An 8,629-nucleotide genomic window follows, 5' to 3' on the forward strand; every position below is an offset into this window, starting at 1 on the left:
TCAACACCAAACTTAGAGTTTGACTGTGGAGGCTCTTTTTAACTCTGTATTGAGAGAAGCTCTTTGTGCTTCCTCTCCATGGTGACAGAGGGGTATCCTTGAGCTTTAAACACAAGGGAGTCTCCATTCACTTGAATGATCAATTCTCCTCTGTCAACATCAATCACAGCTTTTGCTGTGGCTAGGAAGGGTCTGCCAAGGATGATGGATTCATCCATACACTTCCCAGTCTCTAGGACTATGAAATCAGCAGGGATGTAATGGTCTTTAACCTTTACCAAGACATCCTCTACAAGTCTATAAGCTTGTTTCTTTGAATTGTCTGCCATCTCCAGTGAGATTCTAGCAGCTTGTACCTCAATGATCCCTAGCTTCTCCATTATAGAGAGAGGCATAAGGTTTATGCTTGACCCTAGGTCACACAGAGCCTTCTCAAAGGTCATGGTGCCTATGGTACAATGGATTGAGAACTTTCCAGGGTCCTGTCTCTTTTGAGGTAATCTCTGCCTAGTCAAGTCATCCAGTTCTTTGATGAGCAATGGAGGTTCATCCTCCCAAGTCTCATTACCAAATAACTTGGCATTTAGCTTCATGATTGCTCCAAGGTACTTAGCAACTTGCTCTTCAGTAACATCTTCATCCTCTTCAGAGGAAGAATATTCATCAGAGCTCATGAATGGCAGAAGTAGATTTAATGGAATCTCTATGGTCTCAGTTTGAGCCTCAGATTCTCATGGTTCCTCATTAGGGAACTCCATGGAGGTCAGTGGGCGTCCATTGAGGTCTTCCTCAGTGGGAATCACTGCCTCTTCCTCCTCTCCATGTTCGGCCATGTGAGATGTGGTTATGGCCTTGCACTCTCTTTTGGGATTCTCTTCTGTATTGCTTGGGAGAGTACTAGGAGGGAGTTCAGTAATTTTCTTACTCAGCTGACCCACTTGTGCCTCCAAATTTCTAATGGAGGACCTTGTTTCAGTCATGAAACTTTGAGTGGTTTTGATTAGATCAGAGACAATGGTTGCTAAGTCAGAGTGGCTTTGCTTAGCATTCTCTGTCTGTTGCTGAGAAGATGATGGAAAAGGCTTGCTATTGCTAAACCTGTTTCTTCCACCATTGTTGTTGTTGAAACCTTGTTGAGGTCTCTGTTGATCCTTCCATAAGAGATTTGGGTGATTTCTCCATGAAGGGTTATAGGTGTTTCCATAGGGTTCTCCCATGTAATTCACCTCTTCCATTGCTGAGTTCTCAGGATCATAAGCTTCTTCTTCAGAGGAAACTTTCTTAGTACTTCCTGTTGCTGCTTGCATTCCAGACAGACTCTGAGAAATCATATTAACTTGTTGGGTTAATATTTTATTCTGAGCCAATATGGCATTCAGAGTATCAATCTCAAGAACTCTTTTCTTCTGAGTTGTCCCATTATTTACAGGATTCCTTTCAGAGGTGTACATGAATTGGTTATTTGCAACCATTTCAATGAGTTCTTGAGCTTCTGCGGGCGTCTTCTTCAGATGAAGAGATCCTCCAGCAGAGCTATCCAATGACATCTTGGATAGTTCAGACAGACCATCATAGAAGATTCCTATGATGTTCCATTCTGAAAGCATGTCAGAAGGGCACCTTCTGATCAATTGCTTGTATCTCTCCCAAGCTTCATAGAGGGATTCACCATCCTTCTGTCTAAAGGTTTGGACTTCCACTCTAAGCTTACTCAATTTTTGAGGTGGAAAGAACTTTGTCAAGAAGGCATTAACTAGCTTTTCCCAAGAGTTAAGGCTTTCCTTAGGTTGTGAATCCAACCATGTTCTAGCTCTGTCTCTTACAGCAAAAGGAAAAAGCATAAGTCTGTAGACTTCAGGGTCAACCCCATTGGTCTTGACAGTGTCACAGATTTGTAAGAATTCAGCTAAGAACTGATGAAGATCTTCCAATGAAAGTCCATGAAACTTGCAATTCTGTTGCATTAGAGAAACTAATTGAGGCTTAAGCTCAAAGTTGTTTGCTCCAATGGCAGGGATAGAGATGCTTCTCCCATAGAAATCAGGAGTAGGTGCAGTAAAGTCACCAAGCACCTTCCTTGCATTGTTGGCATTGTTGTTGTTTTCGGCTGCCATGGTTTCTTCTTCTTTGAAGAGTTCTGTTAGGCTCTCTAAAGAGAATTGTTCTTTAGCTTCTCTTAGCTTTCTCTTCAAGGTCCTTTCAAGTTTAGGATCAGCTTGAACAAGTATGCCTTTATCTTTGTTCCTGCTCATATGAAAGAGAAGAGAACAAGAAAGTAGAGAATCCTCTATGTCACAGTATAGAGATTCTTTGAGGTGTCAGAGGAAAAGAAGAATAGAAGGAGGAGGTGGAGAAGAGGAAATTCGAAGTTATCAAGAGGGACAGAGTTCGAATTGCACCTTGATGAGGAGTCTTAGTCCTTTAAATAGAAGGATGTGACAAGAGGGGAAGAATTTTCGAAAACAATTTAAAAAGATTTTGAAATAATTAAAAAGAAATTTGAAAATTTGATTGAGATTTTCGAAAACTAAGATTGGGAAAGAAATAAAGTGATTTTTGGAAAAGATTTTGAAACTAGAAAAAGAATTGATTGAAAAAAATTAATTTTGAAAAAGATGTGATTGAAAAGATATGTTTGAAAAGATATGATTTGAAAATCAATTTAGAAAAAGAAAATTTTTTTAAAATTAAAGTTGATTACTTGACTATCAAGAAATTAAAAGATATGATTTTAAAATTTAAAGTTTGATCCTTTCTTAATAGGCAAGTAACAACTTGAAAATTTTGAAGTAAATCTTTAATTGAAGCAAGGATTTTTGAAAATAGAAAAAATAAATATAAAATGGAAAGAAATTGATTTTGAAAGAGATATGATTGAAAAGATATGATTTGAAAAAGATTTGATTTTGAAAAATTATGAAAACTTGAAAAAAATGTGAATTAAAAACAAAATCTTCCCTCTAGTGTCATTCTGGCGTTAAACGCCCAGAATGGGCACCATTCTGGGCGTTTAACGCCCAAATCTCTACCTTTTTGGGCGTTAAATGCCCAGCCAAGTATCCTGGCAGGCGTTTAAACGCCAGTTTTCCTTCTTCACTGGGCGTTTTGAACGCCCAGCTTTTTCTGTTTGATTCCTCTGCTGAATGTTCTGAATCTTCAATTCTCTGTATTATTGACTTGAAAAGACACAATTTTGAAAATATTTTTGAATTTTTAATGATGAGAAACAATAAGAATGCAACTAAGATAAAATAAACAATGCATGCAGGATCAAACTTAAAAATTTTCATATAAAAGACACTAACAAATTGATGATGCATATGAGAAACAACAAAACACACAAAACAAGAGAATTTAAAGATTAGAGCAATGAAATCATCAAGAACAACCTGAAGATCAATGAAGAACATGCATGAATTCGAAAAATGCAAGAAGAACAGAAACATGTAATTGACACCAAACTTAAAAATTAATACTAGACTCAAATAAGAAACATAAAATATTTTTTGGTTTTATGATTTAAATTTTTTTTTGTGATTTTCGAAACTTATATGGAAAAGAAAATAAAGAGAATCAAAACTTTTAATGAGAATTCCAGGAATCATGCAATGTTAGTCTAAAGCTTCAGTCTAAAAAGATTAGACATGTTTGGCCAAGCTTCAGCAGGACATTACATTCAATAGCTAAATTGATGGGAATCAATCAGCTTTTGTGATGGTAAGAACATCACCTTGAAACTCTAGAATTCATTCTTAAAAATTCTGAAAAGTACCTAATCTAAGCAACAAGATGAACCGTCAGTTGTCCAAACTCGAACAATCCCCGGCAACGGCGCCAAAAACTTGGTGCACGAAATTGTGATCATCAACAATGGCACCAAAGACTTGGTGCTCTCAAACGTGAATCACACTTTGTCACAATTCCGCACAATTAACCAGCAAGTGCACTGGGTCGTCCAAGTAATAAACCTTACGTTAGTAAGGGTCGATCCCACGGAGATTGTCAGCTTGAAGCAAGCTATGGTCATCTTGTAAATCTCAGTCAGGCGGATTCAAATGGTTATGGAGTTTAAGGTGATGAAAATAAACATAAAATAAAGATAGAGATACTTATGTAATTCATTGGTGGATTTCAGATAAGCGTATGAAGATGCTTTGTTCCCCCTGAACCTCTGCTTTCCTATTGCCTTCTTCCAATCATTCATACTCCTTTCCATGGCAAGCTTTTTGTTGGGCATCACCGTTGTCAATGGCTACATCCCGTCCTCTCAGTGAAAATGATCCTGATGCTCTGTCACAACATCGGCTAACCAGCTGTCGGTTCTCGATCATGTCAGAATAGGATCCATTGATCCTTTTGCGTCTGTCACACGCCCCACAATCGCGTGTTTGAAGCTCGTCACAGTCATCCCTTCCTAGATCCTACTCAGAATACCACAGACAAGATTTAGACGTTCCGGATCTCAGGAATGGCCGCCAATAATTCTAGCCTATACCACGAAGGTTCCAATCTTAGATTAGAAACCCAAGAGATATGCACTCAATCGAAGGTAGAACGGAAGTGGTTGTCAGTCACGCATTCATAGGTGAGAATGATGATGAGTGTCACGGATCATCACATTCATCAAGTTGAAGAACAAGTGATATCTTGGAGAAGAAGTAGGCGTGAATTGAATAGAAAAACAGTAGTAATTGTATTAATTCATGAAGAACAGCAGAGCTCCACACCTTAATCTATGGTGTGTAGAAACTCCACCGTTGAAAATACATAAGAACAAATAGTGTAAGCATGGCCGAATGGCCAGCCTCAAAGGTCTAAGGACTAAACGTCCCAAGATGAAAAATACAACAGCAAAAGGTCCTATTTAAAAAAAACTAGTAGCCTAGGGTTACAGAAATCAGTAATTAATGCAGAAATCTTCTTCCGGGCCCACTTGGTGTGTGCTTGGACTGAGCATTGAAGCTTCTATGTGTAGATACTTTTTTTGGAGTTAAACGCCAACTTTTGTGCCAGTTTGGGCGTTTAACTCCAGCTTTTGTGCCAGTTTCGGAGTTAAACGCCAGAATTCTTGAGCTGACTTGGAATGCCTGTTTGGGCCATCAAATCTCGGGCAAAGTATGGACTATTATATATTTCTGGAAAGTCCAGGATGTCTACTTTTCAACGCAATTGAGAGCGCGCCGATTGAGCTTCTGTAGCTCCAGAAAATCCACTTTGAGTGCAGGGAGGTCAGAATCCAACAGCATCTACAGTCCTTTTTCAGCCTCTGAATCAGATTTTTGCTCAGGTCCCTCAATTTCAGCCAGAAAATACCTGAAATCACAGAAAAATACACAAACTCATAGTAAAGCCCAGAAAAGTGATTTTTAAATAAAAACTAATAAAAATATAATAAAAACTAATTAAAATATACTAAAAACATACTAAAAACAATGCCAAAAAGCATATAAATTATCCGCTCATCACGTACGCACGTCTCATGCGTATGCATGAGTGTAAAAATTGGCATACTCGCGTACGCGAGAAATTTGGGCAGTGGGGTTTGCTCGCGTACACATGACTTGCGTCCATACGCATGAGCGTCATTTTGACAAACTCGCGTCAGCCCATGTTTGCGTACACATGAGTATTAGCAAAGGCCAACTCCTACGTACGCATGACAGTTCTCGCATACACATGGCATATCAGACTTGGAAAAAGCTTATATACTCCAGAAATCATATTTTAACCCAAATTTTAAACCATTATATATTTTTCCACAAAATTTGTTTTTCAACCTTTCTTAAACCGTTGGAAAGATCGATAAGTGAGTTTTCATAAAAATTCAACTTTGAAAAGTTTTCAACTCTGAGGTCCATGTTACGACCCACCGAGGTTGGTTGGAAATCAATTTTAACAAAAAATAGCATTTATCAACTTTTCCAAAAGTTCACAAGCCAAAACAGTTTCAACATCAACAAAATGACCCTCCCAAACCAACTCAATCCACACATTCTGAATTAACCAAATTCAAACCTACTTCATCTACACATTTCAACTCATTTTCATCCATTCAACAACTCAAAATCTCATTTTTTACTATTCCATCAATCACTTAAATTTCCACACATTCAATACCAAATTTTCTATTCAAACTCATGCATCATCACATAATTCAATCATCACTTACCATTCTTATCTTTTCCCAGACCCCATCCCAAATTCACGACATCTGGCCCAAATTCACCAATTCAATATATAATTCATAAATATATAACTACCATCCAAACTATTAATTTCAACAACACATCAATTATACATAATTACACAATCCTCATCTAAATCATCAATTGCAATAACACACCACGACACATATTAATTCCAACCAAATACACAATTCAAACTTAATTCTAGGGGCATCTAGCCTAGGATTTCATACTATACATTACACGGTATTTAAATGAAACTTAAGCTGTACCTCTTAGAAGTCAAAACTAAGCTCTTCACTTGTGAATCTCCACCCCAAGACTCACCCAAAAGCTTCTCAAGCTAATTGCAAGTTCCCAATGTGTACCCAAAATCAATCGACACTCTAATATACACAGTTTCTTATATACATCAACCTAGGATTCATAAAATTTCATAAATCACAATGATTTAAGGATTTCTTACCTTAACCCACGAAAATGGTTGATGAAACTCACCAATAGCTCATACTAGAGCACCCCTAAACAACCAAAATCACAAGATTTTATTAAAATCCAAATCAAAAAAGAATTAAAAGAAAAAAATAAAACTGGGCAGAGGACTTCGAGATACTCACCACAATTCCTAGATAGAATCGAAGAGTTTGACAAGAGCTATGCGTGGCCGCAACGGCTCGTCAATCGGAGCTTCGAATAAAAAGTTGTGGAGCTTTGAAGATCGAAGGGGGTTAGGGTTTGTGTTCTTCTTTCTCTCTTCCTCCAATCCGTGTCTCTCTCATAAAAAGGGGGAAAATGTGTTTGTGTTGTGCTGAAATGGGTCATTATATGGCATGGGCTTGGGCCCGATTCACTCAGTTTAGTCTGTTGGCCTAATTTTGGGCCAAAACATTTAAGATTGGTGTTTTAATGTGCATTTTAAATATTTTTAATTTTTCAAATTATAAATTCTAATTTTTTAACTCTCATCACTCATAATTAATTTTCTCAGTTACAGTACCGGAAAATCTAAGGCGGTACTGCTGGTTAAATTTCCCATACGTGTCCTCACGCATTTTTTCGCAAAAAGGTACATTTTCCCACTTGGAAATATCCTCTAAATCCAATTATCACATTTAAATTTCCAAATTATGATTCTAAATTTTTCTATTCCTAGCAGTCCATATTTAATTAATTATTTATTTAATTTTTGTTTAATCGGAGTTTTACATAAAGCTCTGTATAGTTAGGTATTACAGTAGCCCACCCGACTTGATTCTAACACCGTGCGGACTAGGATCTCCAAACCCCTTGATTTCACTAGCTCATATCCTCAGCACAGGTATGAACATTTGGGGCCGTCTGTGGGGATCCTACAAGGTTAGAACCATGGTCAACCAAAAATTCACTCAGTGATCAACCAAACACTCCTTTCAAGGAGCAATTCCATGAAGATAGGCATGAAACAGATGTCACTCCTCCCACCAAGGAAGAACATCAAATCCTTCTAGGATCTATGAAGTCCACAACGTTAGAGCTCATAATGTCAGAAATAATGTTAGAGCTCAAAATGCAGGGACTCGTCACTTCGTTGGCTTAGGGGATAATTACGTTCATGTTACGCAAGAAATGTACTATAGAGTGCAAGTGTTAGAGCAGGCAGAGTTGGAACGTCAGTTGGTAAAGGCAATCCAGGTCCCAAAGTTGTGCAACCATGGATCATAGTCAAGAAAGTTAAAGCCCGAGAAGGCTTCCTGATCACCAGCAAGGTAACAACTTATGACCATCCCACTCACCTTAAAGGCACAGGAGGTCACCATGGCGTGACGGCGAGTGTCGTGAGGGTGAAAGACGAGGGAGGTTTGAGTCTCAATCACCTAGTCTAAAAGGAAACAAACTCCGCAAAGGAGTCTGAGTCCTAAAAGACAAAGTGATAGTCGAGAACATGTAATTGTGTGCCAGACTCCATTTGTTTTCCATGTCCTTTAAGTTTGTCTACCTAACCACTTTGATTAGATGATAGATTTAAAGTATGAGGGAAAGTCGGATCCTCAGGAGCACATTGATGCTTTTGTGGCCAGGATGAACCTTGAAGGGGTAGGAAATGGCATCTTATATAAGGCTTTCCTAGTAACACTATTAGGTCCCCTAATGGCTTAGTTCAATGATGATCGGACTTTTGTGTGGTTTAGAATTCCGCTAATGAATCCTCGTTGCAAATATAGTTTCTAAACCAATCAATAATCCTTTCATACAAAAATTTGTTTGTCACAAGTACAAACCCCTATATTTATAAACTGAAGTATTGAACCTCGGGTCATTCTCCCTAGGAATTACAATGAAGTGTTTTGTTATTGGTTATGAGGTATGTTTGGGGTTTTCTAAGATTTTAGACAAGAAATATAAATGGTAATGGAAGAAAACTAAGAGCTATGAAAACTCTTGGCAAGGTTATGAGAATTAGAAGT

At 37.9% G+C, this 8,629-nt stretch overlaps 1 non-coding gene across 1 annotated transcript; it reads left to right on the plus strand.

The window, feature by feature from the left end:
* Window positions 1-1,601: 1,601 nt before the first annotated feature.
* Window positions 1,602-1,709, plus strand: LOC148570791 (small nucleolar RNA R71). Its single transcript, XR_015909000.1, has one exon. It is a non-coding gene; the product is annotated as a small nucleolar RNA R71 (small nucleolar RNA).
* Window positions 1,710-8,629: the final 6,920 nt, after the last annotated feature.

The sequence above is a fragment of the Arachis ipaensis genome, chromosome B3 (assembly GCF_059453495.1).
Source record: "Arachis ipaensis isolate K30076 ecotype BB chromosome B3, ASM5945349v1, whole genome shotgun sequence".
Lineage (NCBI taxonomy): Eukaryota > Viridiplantae > Streptophyta > Magnoliopsida > Fabales > Fabaceae > Arachis > Arachis ipaensis.